Source organism: Phyllobates terribilis, unplaced genomic scaffold, assembly GCF_046119375.1.
Source record: "Phyllobates terribilis strain yellow unplaced genomic scaffold, ASM4611937v1 Scaffold_3__8_contigs__length_932513732, whole genome shotgun sequence".
NCBI classification, from domain to species: Eukaryota; Metazoa; Chordata; class Amphibia; order Anura; family Dendrobatidae; genus Phyllobates; species Phyllobates terribilis.
The window spans coordinates 285367812-285385336 of NW_027362763.1; the positions used below are offsets into that span (position 1 = coordinate 285367812).

Here is a 17525-nt window from a genome sequence, read left to right on the forward strand (position 1 = left end):
AAATACTTTACTAGAAATTCATGGTGGTCATGTCTAATATTGGCGTGACCCCATGAATTTCGGGCTTAGGGCCAGCTGATAATGCCAAGCTGGCCTTAACCCCTTTATTACCCAGTGAGCCACCGCACCAGGGCCCTGGATGAGTTGGGTACAGCGCCAGAAGATGGCGCTTCTATGAACGCGCCATTTTCCGGGGCGGCTGCGGACTGCAATTTGCAGCGGGTGGGGCCCAGAAAGCTTGGGCCTCCCTGCGCTGCAGATTCCAGCCCCCAGCTGCCTAGTTGTACCTGGCTGGACACAAAAATAGGGCGAAGCTCCACGTTTTTTTTTTTAAATTCATGAAATTCATGGAATAATTAAGAAAAAAAGGGCTTCCCTATATTGTTGTGTCCGGCTAGGTACAAATAGGCAGCTGGTGGTTGGGGGCAGCCCGTTCCTGCCTGCTGTACCTGACTGGACACAAATATAGGGCGAAGCCCCACATCAATTTTTTTAAATTATTTCATGAATTTCCTGAAATGATTTAAAAAAAATTGACGTGGGGCTTCGCACTATATTTGTGTCCAGCCAGGTACAGCAGGCAGGAACGGGCTGCCCCCAACCACCAGCTGCCTATTTGTACCTGGTTGGACACAACAATATAGGGAAGCCCTTTTTTTCTTAATTATTTCATGAATTTCATGAAATAATTAAAAAAAAAAATACTTGAAGCTTCTCCCTATTTTTGTGTCCAGCCAGGTACAACTAGGCAGCTGGGGGATGGAATCTGCAGCGCAGGGAGGCCCAAGCTTTCTGCCCCCCCCCGCTGAAAATTGCAGTCCGCAGCCACCCCGGAAAATGGCGCGTTCATAGAAGCTGGATGCTGTACCTGGCTGGCATACAAAAATATGGCGAAGCCCACGTCAAAAGTTTTGGGAAAAATTAATTAAAAAATAAATAATAATTTAGGGACTGCATCTTTATTAACTCCTCAAATGTCATTTAGTGTTAAAATAAAGGATTTATTTAAAAAAAAATTGACGTGGGGCTTCGCCCTATATTTGTGTCCAGCCAGGTACAGCAGGCAGGAACAGGCTGCCCCCAACCACCAGCTGCCTATTTGTACCTGGCCGGACACAACAATATAGGGAAGCCCTTTTTTAAAAAAATTATTTCATGAAATAATTAAAAAAAAATTGACGTGGGGCTTCGCCCTATATTTGTGTCCAGCCAGGTACAGCAGGCAGGAACAGGCTGCCCCCAACCACCAGCTGCCTATTTGTACCTGGCCGGACACAACAATATAGGGAAGCCCTTTTTTAAAAAAATTATTTCATGAAATAATTTAAAAAAAATTGACGTGGGGCTTCGCACTATATTTGTGTCCAGCCAGGTACAGCAGGCAGGAACGGGCTGCCCCCAACCACCAGCTGCCTATTTGTACCTGGTTGGACACAACAATATAGGGAAGCCCTTTTTTTCTTAATTATTCCATGAATTTCATGAAATAATTAAAAAAAAAAATGCGTGGGGCTTCGCCCTATTTTTGTGCCCAGCCAGATACAACTAGGCAGCTGGGGGCTGGAATCCGCAGCGCAGGGAGGCCCAAGCTTTCTGGGCCACCCCCGCTGCAAATTGCAGTCCGCAGCCGCCCCAGAAAATGGCGCGTTCATAGAAGCGCCATCTTCTGGCGCTGTACCCAACTCATCCAGGGCCCTGGTGAGGTGGCTCACTGGGTAATAAAGGGGTTAAGGCCAGCTTGGCATTATCAGCTGGCCCTAAGCCCGAAATTCATGGGGTCACGCCAATATTAGACATGACCACCATGAATTTCTAGTAAAGTATTTAAAAAAACACAACACCCAGAAAAAAGTCCTTTAATTGAAATAAACACACAATTCTTTATTGTTCTAAATTAAACCATACTTACCATCACGCCCATTCCAGCTGAAGCCAACGATCTCCTGCAATAAAAGTAAAATAATAAAGCAACATCATCCTTACCTTTCCATGGCTCCCACGACAGCTTCAGCTCTGCTACATCGAGATGACAGGCTGGACCGCAGCAGAACGCTGCCATCCATCCTGTCATCCCGCAGACACTGAGAAGCGCAGGCATACTTCCACTCCTCAGTGTCTGGCTGTGACGGCATCCAGATGAGCCGAGGTCATGTCCAATGAACTCAGCTCACCTCATGTACGTCACTGACAGCGTGGGAAAATTCTCCTGCACTCAGCACTTCAGCGTGAGAATTTTCCCACGCTGTCAGTGACGTGCATGAGGTGAGCTGAGTTCATTGGACATGAACTCGGCTCATCTGGATGACGTCACAGAGAGACACTGAGGAGCGCAAGCATGCCTGCGCTTCTCAGTGTCTGCGGGATGACAGGCTGGATGGCAGCGTTCTGCCGCGGTCCAGCCTGTTATCTCGATGTAGCAGAGCTGAAGCTGTCGTGGGAACCATGGAAAGGTAAGGATGAGGTTGCTTTATTATTTTACTTTTATTGCAGGAGATCGTTGGCTTCAGCTGGAATGGGCGTGATGGTAAGTATGGTTTAATTTAGAACAATAAAGGATTGTGTCTTTATTTCAATTAAAGGACTTTATTCTGGGTGTTTGTGTTTTTCTTTAACTTTGACTATGGGGTTAGTAATGGGGGTGTCTTATAGACGCCTCTCCATTACTAACCTGGGCTTGATGTCAGCTGGCATTATAAGCTGACATCAACCCCAACCCTATTACCCCCTGCCACCGCACCAGGGCAGCGTGGAAGAGCGAGGCTAAGTGCCAGAATTGGCGCATCCTATGGATGCGCCATTTCTGGGGCGGCTGACGGCTGGTGTTTCTAGCCTGGGAGGGGGCCAATATTCATGGCACCCTTCCTGGGCTATTAATATCAGCCCCCAGCTGTCTGCCTAGCCTGTGCTAGCTATTAAATTAGGGGGGACCCCACGTTATTTTTTTGGGGGGGTTCCCCCATTTTAATAGCTAGTAAAGGTTAGGTATTCAGCTGGGGGCTGATATTAGTAGCCTGGGAAGCTCCGTGGGTATTACCCCCTTCCCAGGCTTCAAACATTTGCCCCAGCTGTCTGCTTAACCTCCGCTAGAGCCTAAAATTAAGGGGAACCCCACGCCAATTTTTTTTTAAATAAATCCTTTATTTTAACACTAAATGACAAGTACAGTAATCAACACTATCACTGTACTTCATATATATGTGACTGACATGTTTCTATCTATCTAATCTATGTGTGATTCTCTATTCTTTCTATTCTAAATTGTTGGGTACAGATGCTGAATTGCCGGCCGGCTTTCTTAAAGAGACGGTGCATGAAAACACTATTATTTTTTTAAATAAATCCTTTACACTAAATGACAAGTACAGTAAGCAACACTGTCACTGTACTTCTTATATATGTGGCTGACATGTTTCTATCTATCTAATCTATGTGTGAAGCTCTATTCTGTCTGTTATAAATTGTCGGGTACCGCTGCTGAATTGCCGGCCGGCTTTTTTAAAGAGACGGTGCACGAAAACACTAATATGTTTTTTAATAAATCCTTTACACTAAATGACAAGTACAGTAAGCAACACTGTCACTGTACTTCATATATATGTGACTGACATGTTTCTATCTATCTAATCTATGTGTGATGCTCTATTGTTTCTGTTGTAAATTGTCGGGTACCGGTGAATGCCGCTGCTGAATTGCCGGCTTTTCATGTCATTCTACATTATTCTTAGTTGTTTTACTTCATGTAGAATTAACCTACAAGGAAAGAAAGGGTTTATTTTCATTCCGATATTTGTGTCCCATTGACTTGCATTGGTTTCCGGTATCGGAATCGGCGATATCCGATACTTTTTGGGTATCGGCCCGATCCAATCTGATACGATATTTCCTGATATCGGAAGGTATCGCTCAACACTACTGCTGACCTCATCTCTTGGCTGACTGTGGGTTGACAGTAAGTGGGATCTCCAACCTCATCATCATCACCCTGTGCGTTATCACACCCGTCGTCCTCAGAGCCAACCTGTTCCTGCCCTGACAAAAAACTAAAGTTGTCGCTCCAATCAGGTATTTGAGTCTTATCATCGTCTTCCTCATTGTCTCCACCAACAGGAGTTACAGTTTGGGAATGAGGGTCTACATTATGGTCAGAACCTTCTGCGTCTGGTCCTGGATCCGACTCATAAAGATTCTGGGCATCAGTGCAGATCATTTCCTCGTCTGGATTCACAGAAGCGCTGGAGTCGACCTCTGATTCCCAGGCTATAGTATGAGTAAACAGCTCTGCAGACTCAACCATCTGTTCTACCTCATACTCAGACGGGCAGCTGGAGATTTGGGAGCTGTGAGGAAGCAAGTGCGATTTGGGTGACACCTTTGAGGACTGGAGTATTTGTGATGTTGAAGTTGATGTGGAGGAGAGCCCACTTAAAGGAGCACTTGATATCCGTTGAAGCACCTGCTGTTTTTGTGCCTCATCTGGAATTTGTAGCGATTGGCGTGGCCGTAAGAAAGGGATCTTATCACATTGTCCGCTAAAAGAAGTAGACATTTTAGTTTGGCTGGAAGATGGTCTTTCTTCTGCAGATGTTACTGTTGCTTTAACACCTACCCCACGGACACAACCTTTTTTCCCCTTCCCAACACGCCTATTCCCCTTTCCTCCAGCAGCAGGCCTTTTTCCACTCATTTTGGTGGTTAACTAATTCACAACTCTGGAGTTGTTTGCACAAAAAAACAATGGATGGTAACCGAGCAGAGCTGAGTGGCCAAACTGTGGTATTAGGCCAAAACTATTGGCTGGGTTAGATGCAGAAAAAAATTATTTTGAATTTGCAACCTGATGGAGGTCAGTATAGATGGATTAATAGAACAAGACCCACACACAGCTAGAAGCCCAATATTTTTTCAGAGGTAGATGCAGGAAAAAAATATATTCAGTTTGCAACCTGATGGAGGTCAGTATAGATGGACTAATACAACAAGTCCCACACACAGCTAGAAGCCCAAATATTTTTTCAGAGGTACTGTAGATGCAGATAAAAATTAGTTTTAATTTGCAACCTGATGGAGGTCAGTATAGATGGATTAATAGAACAAGACCCACACACAGCTAGAAGCCCAATATTTTTTCAGAGGTAGATGCAGGAAAAAAATATATTCAGTTTGCAACCTGATGGAGGTCAGTATAGATGGACTAATACAACAAGTCCCACACACAGGTAGAAGCCCAAATATTTTTTCAGAGGTACTGTAGATGCAGATAAAAATTAGTTTTAATTTGCAACCTGATGGAGGTCAGTATAGATGGACTAATAGAATGATGCTATGCCCAAAAGATTTTACTTCACTAGGTGCAGTAAAAAAATTGGTATTCTATACACAGGTGGTATATCTTGCAACACAGATAGGCTACTCCACTGACTAACACACTCTGCAATAGGCCAAAAAGGATTAGCTTTGCTAGATTCAGCCAAATGCTGTGAAAAAAACTTGCACAGCACTGGCACAGACCTGCCTGGCAAAAACTGATAGGAACTGATGTAACCTAGTCCTGAAAAGGACTCCAATTACAATTAGTCTTTACTCCCACAACCTATCTATTTAAGAGCACAGACCTCCCTGATAAAAGTCGTAGGAAATGCTGTAACCTAGTCCTTAAAAGGACTGCAATCACAACTATTCCCTACTCCCAAGCTATCTGTATATTTGTGCGAAAATTGGCTTGCAATTAACAAGGTATAGCGCACACAGCAACAGCGGTGCCGTCTAACACGCAGCTGCAGCAGTGAGAAAATGGTGGCGACGGGGAAAATGGCTTGGTCTTATAGGGCAAGGACATGTGACATACACTGCCAATGACACATGCCCTTGCTTGTGTGAAAAAAAGCACTTCGCTCCGTGTGTGCGCTGCTGATAGGCTGACAGATTGCACCTCCCCACTGCAAATGCGGGAAAGAGAAAAAAAAATGGAGATCTTCATTGTTCCTGCAGAGATCCATCCCCTGCCCCTCCCCCCACCCCGCTGTACACTCAAACTGCGTATTAACATTAATTTTCATCATTACTGAGAAAAAATCCAGTTATGATTTTGGTGCACGAACAGTTATCGAACATAACCTCGAACAGCCGAATTTTTCTCAAATTGTTGGTGTTCGCCGAACGGCTCGAACACCGCCCAAAACAGCTCGAATTTGAGATTGGCGAACAGTTCGAGTAGAACAACGCTCATCTCTACTGGCTACTCTTAATCCACCCCTGCAGACACCTGACCTATTTATGCAATGGATTTTTATAACTCTTCCGATCATTTCTCTATGTAAACGTGTCAGCAATTAGCCAATAAATAAGCAACCTGTTGCTTGTCGGTTGATCACATCTTTTATCTGGGCCTAATAGTGGATGTCGTGTAACATGGGATGTGCTGCACGTTTTTTCTCGAGTTAGATTTCCCAGGGAGATGCTTACAGATAATGCACTGAATTAACAATAAATATGATCAGATTTGATAACTACAATATCATGTACGTATTTATGAATAAACGTTGATTTCTCTCTTATCTGAACTTTCTGTAGTACTGCGGCTTTTTGTGCATTACTGAAATGCAGGTGTCTTTTCCTGGAATAGTTTCCGTGTCAGGCAGAGAACAACTACTATAAACCCTCATTTAAACTGCACTAACGCTAAGGGATTTACTGGCTCACTATGTACTTCTTATTGGAACTTTCTCAAGATAATGTTATTGTTGCGCTGGAACCAGATATCATAAATCACTATAATAATAAATGCTGAAATGGGCAAAAGCAACAAACTGCTGCTTTCCAGGACACAGCAAGAACAATGCTATCGAACCTACTGTCATGGCACTGGCTAAAATAAAGTATATGTTTCTGTATTAGTCTGTTAAAGGGGAAGTAATGCTATTTAATCAGACAGTGTAAGCTTATTTCACCATGATGTTATGTGAGTACTATCTTTCTGTAATAAGACTTTTAGCTACTCCATTCTCAACATATATCATTTGTGAACAAAAGAATGCAAAAACGGAAAACCAGAAACAGCACTGTGGCCCCTGAAACAGCTGATCAGCGAGGTGTGGAGAGTCAGACCTCCACCAATGTGATATTCGTGGCCTATTCTGAAGATAGTTTTATAGAACTGGATAACCCTGTATGAGTATGTGCACAGGGCATCATTTAGATGCTGGCACAACCGCAGAGTTTTCCCCGGTGGTCGTTTGGCTTTCACTCTATACCGCTAAGAATAAAGAGCGGTGGAAGCCACCCAAATAATGAACATGTCTGGGTTTCCAAACTCTGAAGCGGATAAAAGAAGTGACATAAGATGGACAGTGTTGTTTTGCAATATGTTGATTTAATGGGACACTTTTTCAGGCAGATTCTGGGTGAAACCCGCCTGAAAAAGGCGCAGTATGCACATACCCTAAGGTTGTGCTGCTGTAATACCACAGTTTTTTCGCAGATTTTGTGAATAGTCGACACCGAATTGTAGGAGTTTTTTGCCCCACCTCATATTTCTTTAACAAATCTTACCATAGAGCATTTTCTACCTATAAACAATATCAGAGCATGCTGTATAACAAAATACTAAATACTGTTCCATCAAGGCGTAGAGCATCTAAAATTAATATGAAACAATAATAATTTTATTTATATAGCACAATCATAGTCCGGAGTCCCTTACAGAGTAAGGCCTCATTCAGACGTCCATTTTCCACATACATGTTCTATCAATGGTATTCATAGATAGAACACATACCTATTATAGTCTACAGTGCTTTTCACATGTCCGTGATTGTTTACGAGACATATCCATATGTGATTGGAGTGACAATTCAAAATTACCTATACAAGTCTATGGGTCCGTGAAAGTTACGGACAGCACACATTATAATCACTGTTATCCGTGATTAACATTGTAATGTATAGGAGAAGCTTTGATATTTATCTATTCTTTCATATGTGAAAATCACTGATGAAACACTGATGGTAAAAACTAACACTGACCAAATACTGATGGTAAAAGCTGACGCTGACCAACCACTGATAGTAAAAATTGAAACACGGACCAAAGACTGGTGGTAAAAACTGACATTGATCAAATACTTATAAAAATTAGATCCAAATTACTCATGACACTTGAACCATTTTTTCTGGTTATGGTATTTCTGGTATAGTTTTTCTGTGTGATAAAAATCACTACAATGCCACATTCACACATTCAGTATTTGATCAGTATTTTACATCAGTATTTGCAAGCTAAAATCAGGAGTGGAACAGTCAGAGGAAAAGTATAACAGAAACATGTTGGCCACTTCAGTATTTTCACCCATCCTGGTTTTAGTCTACAAATACTGATGTAAAATACTGACCAAATACTGAATGTGTGAACGTGGCCTAACTGTATAAATACAGCGGCACTCTGAAATGCTATAATATGCAAACATTGAATATATGAAGTTGAAACTGTATTATAGAAAATATGTTAGAAAATGAAGGTACTTAGCTCACAAATTGGCCAATTCATAAGAGCCCATCAGGCGCAGCAAGGCGTGCCCCTTTGTTGGGACTCTAACCTTATATGCCTCTCCAGGACTGAAAGCCTACAAATTTAAGGGCAGGCAGGATCTAGCTTTAATTGAAAATGCCTTAGGCTGATAGAAGGAGTGCTTGGTTATCTAAAATAGTCATGGCGGCTTTTACCTGTTCACACTTGCCTTATTCTGTTTGAAGGTGTTGGTCAATTTTTTGATCTTTATAAAAGTCACTGACATCTAAATGAGGACTAACACATTATTCAACCATACAAACAAGAGGAGTGAGAGACCGGCTCAAAAACTTAGGGTGCATTTACACCAGTCGATAATTGCTTACTGATAATCTGTATATGTAAACATGCTACCAATCACCCGATAAAAGCGCAAAATGCTTGGTCATCACATGAACGGATCGTTTATATCACAAAAAATCATTGTTATCGCCAGAACATTGTCTTGTATAAACAGGAGATGTGCTGATGGTACAAAGATACTGTATGAGGACAGAACAATCATATTAGCGATCATTCTGTTTCCATTATTGTTCGTCCTCCCATATAATCAGGTTTGTAAATGAGCACCAAACAACATGTATATATAATGCTGAGGTGTATGGACCCACTGCACCACTGGCTCAGCTAACCCTGGAGGGGCGTGATTACGTTTCTACCGGGTATTTACTAGAGCCCATGATGATGAGGACAGGCTGGGCCACCGGTAGACACCAGGTACCACTCCAGGACCGTCCCCGAGACTGTAGCAGTTGACTGGAGGGTCAGAGACTCAAGTACCGGGTACAGGTGGGCGAGACAGAAGTGCAGTCGGATGGTCCGAGGTCATGGCAGGCAGCACAGGTCCAGAATTCATAGTCGAGGTCTGGGAGTGAAGAGATCAGGATAAACGAGAAGGCAAGCCGGGTCGATAACAGATGAGACAAAACAGGGATACGACAATACAGGAAGCTAGAAACTGAGCTACTAGGAACCTAAATTCAGGCGAGGAATGGAGGGTGGAGTCACTTGATATATCACCTGATGTCAGGTGATAGGTCGGGGAAGCAGATCTCTGCAGGACAGAATGGATATGAATTCTTGTATAGTTCAGCCGCTCCCCACCTATGACTCACAAACCGCAGAGAAGGAAGTGGAGTACAAGGCAGCTCAAAGCAATGGTCAGGTACTGGGTGGAGCAGAGCGAAACACGTGGTGAGTAAGGCCGCACTTAGAAGGTGTGCAAGTGGCCGACATAACAGTATATAGTCGATCAGTGCTCGTTAATGGTGCATTGACAGGCTGAAATTGTTACATCTAAGTGCACCATTGCAATCTATGACAAAATACTGGTGATAAAAGGTAAAAAGTGTTTGTAATTGTATGGTCCAGACATGTTTGATAATAAATAAGGGTATTTGTGTGAAGCTGCATGAATCGGTCACCAGCATATGTACAGATACAAAGAGCTGCTGAGTGCATGGGAAACAAATGAAGGAAAGGCCAGTTTCTGAAGAGAAATGTATGGAGAAACTGAGAAATGTTACATTAGTAATGTGATAGACCAGGTAAAAAGGGGACTTTTGAGGACACGGTTAAAACAGTGGACACCGGGAATAATCTGTTTGTTTGGAGTAGTGCATTCCAGAGAACTGATCCATTGCGAAAAAAGTCTTGTAGGCTTGAAATTCTTGGATTCCAATGCAAAATCTTTCAAAGGCAAATAACCTACCATATGCCATTGTGGCATTTAGAATACTAAAGTCTTATCTAATATACACAACACTGAATGTAGCAGTATAGGACACTGACCATATTCAGACCCGCAATTCAACAGGCCTATCAATAATCGTGTGCTTACTATATGGACCAATGTGGAATGGCAGACCATTCGGTAAGACACATGAGGAAGGAGAACCACCAAATGATAGGTCCAATCAAACAAAGTAATTGAATAAATACCTTTATTAGAGTTATGGTTAAAGTGGCACTACATGCACAAGGAAAGCCGCATTACAGTGACCAAACAAAATGATGTACAATGTTGTTATATTGCAATTTGTGCTGGACTATAAGATAAGCTAGTGAATACCAGGGGTAGGTAAATACAGGACTGATAATCAGTTATACCATAGATGGAAAAAAGGGAGTAAATAGGCTTAGATCACCAAACAAACAACTCCAGGTAGCATATGAATGGCCAAATCATGTATATGTACTTAACATTACGGAGAGGAAAATTCCTATGTGCTCCATATCAATGACCATTCATGTGCCCCATATATATCTATGTGATAATCAAGATAATACCAAAATACTGACTCAAATCATGAAGGAGTTAAAAGTATATACCTGGGTTTAGGTCAGGGCTCTGTCAACTATCACTGCAGCCCTCTACCAGTAGGGCCTTTATGGCAAAGTGGCCCGATGGAAGCCTCTCCTCAGTGCAAGCCATATGAAAGCCTGCAAAGAGTTTGCTCAAAAACACATGAAGGACTCCCAGACTAGGAGAAATAAGATTTTCTGGTATGATGAGACGAAGATAGAACTTTTTGGTGATAATTCTAAGGGGTATGTGTGGAGAAAACCAGGCACTGCTCATCACCTGCCCAATACAATCCCACCAGTGAAACATGGTGGTGGCAGCATCATGCTTTCGGGTGTTTTTCAGCTGCAGGGACAGGACGACTGGTTGCAATTGAAGGAAACATGAATGCGGCCAAGTACAGAGATATCCTGGATGAAAACCTCTTCCAGAGTGCTCTGGACCTCAGACTTGGCTGAAGGTTCACCTTCCAACAAGACAATGACCCTAAACACACAGCTAAAATAACAAAGGAGTGGCTTCAGAACAACTCTGTGACCATTCTTGACTGGACCAGCCAGAGCCCTGACCTAAACCAAATTGAGCATCTCTGGAGAGACCTGAAAATGGCTGCCCACCAACGTTCACCATCCAACCTGATGAAACTGGAGAGGATCTGCAAGGAAGAATATCAGAGGATCCCCAAATCCAGGTGTGAAAAACTTGTTGCATCATTCCCAAGAGGACTCATGGCTGTACTAGCTCAAAAAGGTGCTTCTACTCAATACTGAGCAAAGGGTCTGAATACTTATGACCATGTGATTTTTTAGTTTTTCTTTTTTAATAAATTTGCAACAATTTCTACATTTTTTTTTCAGACAAGATGGGGTGCAGAGTGTACTTTAATGAGAAAAAATGAACTTTTTAGAATTTACCAAATTTAAAGGGGTCTGAATACTTTCCGTACCCACTGTATTATGTTTTGCTTATATAGTGCTATCATATTCTGCAGCGCTTTACAGACATGTTTATCGCAGTCCCCATTGGGGCTCACAAACTAAATTCCATATCACTATGTCTTTGGAGTATGGAAGGAAACTGGAGAACCCGGAGGAAACCCATGCAAACACTGGGAGAACATACAAACTCCTTGCAGATGTTGTCCTTGGTGGGATTTGAACAAAATACCCCAGTGCTGCAAAGAAACAATGCTAACCACTGAGCCACGAAGCTGCTCAGTAAATATGTCCTGTAGAAAAATCACACAAGTAATCAGCAGCTAAAAATCGCAGAATTTTTACTGCCAAGAGAGCAGGTTTAGGCTTCGGGAAAAAATGCTGTATGTGAACATTGCTTATAGGGATTTTCAAACTGTCAAATTACTGATAAAGTGTTCAGCAAAACCCAAATCTAACTCAAATCCATGTACTATATTACATTTTGTGCATTTTCTATTGTACTAGGAGTACAAAGCTATACTTTCTAGCACCAACTTCAATTGTTGGTCATTAATATGGCAGGTATTCTCGTCGAGGCTCCTGTGATGTGGGACTACACATCATCTAGAGACCACCAAATTTAAAAGGGTAGTACAATAGAATTTATTTTAAAACATTAAAGTGATTTTTAGGGTTAGGAAGGAAATCCCCATTAAATGAATACCACTTCTGGTAAAATGATTATATTCCAAACCCAGTAGTAGAAAGTGACCACACCACACTTTATTTCCACTTGGAAGCTGCAATATACAGTATTACTATTTGGAGAGGTTGGCAATTTTGTGTCAGGTGTAGAACTGAGCCGATGGTGAACGTCTACATGCAGACCCAACAGTGTTTCCTGTACTTAAGCAGTGTATGGGTGCATCTTATAATTAAGTGAAAAATGAAAAAAGTTTCCATGTTTGTATAATTCTTTCTAAAAACTAGGTCACATTCGCCATCTATGAGAAATAGCAGTTATTCTACTAAGTGAATGCACAAGTTATAGATGTTCGTAATTCTTCAGTGTCTTTGTTCTCCTCCCATATTTCTCTCAAAGTTCTCATTTCCAGAGAGCTTTTCATCCCCTACTAGAAAGGATGAATAGCTTTTGGATAAAAAAAAAAGTTTGCTTCAATGCGGTCCTTATTAGAAAAGGAGTTATTCCTCTGATTCTATTATTTGTTATACACACATTCACCAAATTACAATGAGTCTGTCTACAAGACCCTGCTACAACTTCTTCTGTGTCTTTGCATGACATAATAGTACCCACGGAAAATAATTCATTTCATCACTGGCCATTAAATATATTATGAATTTCAATGTAATTTTGACCTTGCGGGCCAATTGCTATAGCTGCATCATCTGTCCTCATTCCTTCCGACATCATAGACCTATGCACCTTCGCTATTCAATATGGAAGCACTTTGTTACGGATAACATTCTTTGTCAGCCATATTTGCTGATAATAGGAAAGCCTCGAAGAATAGAGAGGCAACGGCTAGATACAATAAATGTTTTCTTGCATGAAAAATTAAGTTGAATGAAATCGTAGAGTAAGCCACAGTATAATACTTTCCATGTTCTTTATCTACTACCTAGTTCTGTCGCAATTTATAACATTTCTTTAAAAGTTGGATGCAAGGAAATTAGCCAATGTATACATGAAATTACTGTATTGGAAAGATCCAGGTTCAGATTTCATCATAAGTAGTACGTTGAATATATTGCAATAACCACATGCTTAGGACTAGAATAAAAAATTCTTACTTGCCACAACAAGCTTCAAGGTGAGAACGCGTTGCTTCTTCTCTTACTGGGATTCAGACTTATGTTGGTGTCTCCAGCTATCATCTGTGGAGACAGTGGTGAAGACATCTGCTTGATCCCTCCTACTGCTGTCATTTATCTTCTGAATCAAGGAGTTAACAAAACTAAAGCAGCATAATTTCATTTACAGAGGCAGAAGTATGCCAGAGAACCTAACGCAGGATATCAGAAAACCTTCTCAGTGGAAAAAACACCATATCAGATGAAGTCAGATGGAGACACTAGTACCATCAGGACAACCCACTATTGTTTTGGGCACATAGCTGGGAATGTCTGCCATCTATCATGTGAGGCTGCGGAGTCCAGGTAACGTGGCTGCTGCACATTTTTGACATGTTTAGTAATAAATTAAATATTAATCCATTTGCGTAAGGTGTTGCAATTCACATACCTATATTCTTGTCTGCACAAACATATTGTCATTGAAGTTTGCAGACTTTATAACCTCGTCAGAAACCTCAGATTCTCTCATAGTGTTATGTACACAAGTTATTGCGATGGATGGACTGTTTTCACAACAGAGTGGAAGTTTTCACTAAAGAACATGACTTGTCTTATTTGTCCTTTTAAGTGAAGGTATACATTTTCCAATAATAAAAGTGAAATGTACAGAAACTCATAGGGAACTTCTCATTTTATAGATGCCTGCGGACTTTGTTTTCTTTTTTACTTTATCAGTCCAGGAGGGTAATTTAGACCATTTATTCTTGAATCTGGACTCTATCTCTATTTTCTTTCTTTTTTTCAGGTGCGGTCTAACTCCCATTTTTGCGGTTATTTATTCTAAAATACGACAACCATGCCTACATTATATCCTTTCTATTAAATTCCATAAAGACGAGCCCGTTATGACGAAGTGCACCTCAAGTTTTCTCCACCATAATGCAGCAATATCCATTACCTATACCGCATTCCAAATTATTATGCAAATTGGATATTAGTGTCATAAAGCTGTAATTTTTTGTTTTTCACATAAACTCATGGATGGCGTTGTGTCTCATGGCTGTTTGTATCACTGAAATCAATCTCAAATTCTTGTGATAATTAGTTTGCCAGGTGAGTCCAATTAAAGGAAAACTATTTAAAGAAGGACATTCTATATTATTAAGCAGGACACAGGTTTCAAAGAATATGGGGAAAAAAAGGATCTTTCTGCTACTGAAAAGCATCAAATAGTGCAATGCATTGAACTAGGTATGAAAATATTAGATATTTCACGAAAATGTAAGCGTAATCATTGTACTATGAAGAGATTTTGTGTCTGATAGAGTACAGATGGGTTTGTGCAGAAAAAGGCATAATGAGGAAGGTTTCTTCCAGACATATTTGTAATAGAAGGAGAAAAGAGAGAATCAATGAGAGATGTATGTAATAAGGAGAAAGAGCGCCATCTGGTGAGCATTTTAAGTTTGCACGCTGGACCTGGTCAGGTGACCTCCAGCAGAGGATTTCAAAATTTAACAGTCGAGCGCGCAGTGCCTGAGGTGATTTCGGCGCCAGACACAGAGAGAGACATGATGCAGGCCGGATGTGCTGAAGGAACCAGCGACAGAGACCGGGGTGAGAGACCCGTAAGGCAAGACGGGTGGGTGCCGGTGAACAAGCGCGGGATTCAGCACAGCGGTCCCTCGGGTGTCACGGCTACAGAAGAGGACCGCGACTTGGATACATTAAGGAAATGTACAAGACCCTCATACCCACAACGTGGTAAACCGCCCCGATTGACAGGACAAAGAGAGGATAGAAACGAGTCGTGCTGGAGAGATCTCGTCAGCAGAAGCCAACTAGTGTCATCACTGAACAGGGCTGTCACTTCAACAGCTCCCTCACGATATCGGGAACAATCGGGTTTAGGGTATCAGGTTGGGAGGGTGACTGGTGAGGTGGAACAAGCCAAACGGAGTCTAATTGACTTTGTCAGAAAAAGACTTAAAGGCCTAGCGGGAATAACCGGAGACCCCGCTAGGGCCATTCGCAGAACCAATGGACTTCAGTGCTAATCCCATATTTGGGCTAGATCCAATATTTTAGAGAAAGATTTTATTGCTATTGTTATTGCCATTGTGATGTATTGTGTGTTATTGCTATTTTTATTGTGATAGTGTTCTCATTATTAACCCGGTCAGCAATCCCGGTCAGCTTAATATATATATATATATATATATATATATATATATATATATATATATATATATATATATATATATATATATATATATATATACACACACACCGTATACAAATTGTTATTTATAGCTATTTGACTGCCCTCATTTTGTGACTCTGCGCGTTGCATTCTGACACCTGCATTACATTTTCATCAGATTAGGACAGCAGATGCTAAAATATCATTACAAAGCAGCAAACAGGTATTTGAAGCTGTTGGTGCCTCTGTAGTCCCATGAAACTCAAGATGTAGGATCCTCCAGAAGCTTACAGTTGCTATTCGGCTACCCTTAAACAGTGCTCACAAGCAGAAATAATTGTAGTTGGCCCAGAAATACATGAAGACTAAATTTCAACATAGTCTTGTTTACTGATGAGTGTCGTGCAACCTTGGATTGTCGAGATGGATATAGTGGATGGTTGGTGTATGGCCACCGTGTCCCAACAAGGCTGCGACGTTAGCAAGTAAGTAGCCAGGAAGTAGAGTCATGTTTTGGGCTGAAATCATAGAGAGAGAAATAAGCCCCTTTAGGGTCCCTGAAGGTGTGAAAATGACCTCAGCAAAGTACAGTGCTGCTCACCATTATTGGCAACACTTTATTTTTTTCATAGACTGTACAATATCTTCAGAAATAAATGGAAATGTACCAAAGTTATATCCTCAGGATTTTTTAAATTAGTGTTTTAAAGTAATACAACAATAAAACATTGTTTTTCTACTTCCATGTTGCAATTTCAAAGAAGAAACAGAATAAACAGCATGTGCAGCAGTAAAGGCACCCCTAATTAATACTTCATTGCACACCCTTTGGCATTTCTTGTAGCCCTCAACAGTTCATTTTTTTCTCATGAAAGTATACTCTGCATCCCATCTTGACTGAAAAAAAAAATTGTAGAAATTTTTGCAAATTTATTAAAAAAGAAAAACTGAAATATCACATGGTCATAAGTATTCAGACCCTTTGCTCAGACACTCATATTTAAGTCACATGCTGTCCATTTCCTTGTGATCCTCCTTGAGATGGTTCTACTCCTTCATTGGAGTCCAGCTGTGTTTAATTAAACTGATAGGTGTGTGCCTTTCCAAATCAAGTCCTGTCTATATAAAAGACCTCACAGCTCACAGTGCATGTCAGACCAAATGAGAATCATGAGCTCAAAGGAACTGCCCAAGGCTCTCAGAGACAGAATTGTGGCAAGGCACAGATCTGGCCAAGGTTACAAAAGAATTTCTGCATTACTCAAGGTCCCTAAGAGCACAGTGGCCTCCATAATCCTTAAATGGAAGAAGTTTGGGACCACCAGAAGTCTTCCTAGACCTGGCCGTCCAGCCAAACTGAGCAATCGTGGGAGAAGAGCCTTAGTGAGAGAGGTAAAGAAGAACCCCAAGATCACTGTGCCTGAGCTCCAGAGATGCAGTAGGGAGATGGGGGAAAAGTTCCACAAAGTCAACTATCACTGCAGCCCTCCTCCAGTCGGGCCTTTATGGCAGAGTGGCCCGACGGAAGCCTCTCCTCAGTGCAAGACATATAAAAGCCTGCATAGAGTTTGCTCAAAAACACATGAAGGACTCCCAGACTAGGAGAAATAAGATTCTCTGGTCTGATGAGACGAAGATAGAACTTTTGGTGATAATTCTAAGCGGTATGTGTGGAGAAAACCAGTCACTGTTCATCACCTGCCCAATACAATCCCAACA

The 17525-nt window shown here is 41.5% G+C and overlaps 1 protein-coding gene across 2 annotated transcripts in view; it reads right to left on the minus strand.

Moving 5' to 3' along the window:
* Positions 1-15682, minus strand: part of LOC141259228 (transient receptor potential cation channel subfamily V member 5-like) — a 265010-nt gene extending 249328 nt beyond the window's left edge. For both annotated transcript variants that reach the window (XM_073674833.1, XM_073674832.1), the window contains exon 1: positions 13601-15682. The gene's annotated coding sequence lies outside the window, so the exon portion shown is untranslated. The remainder of the gene's footprint in view (positions 1-13600) is intronic.
* Between the last annotated feature and the right edge of the window lie 1843 nt (positions 15683-17525).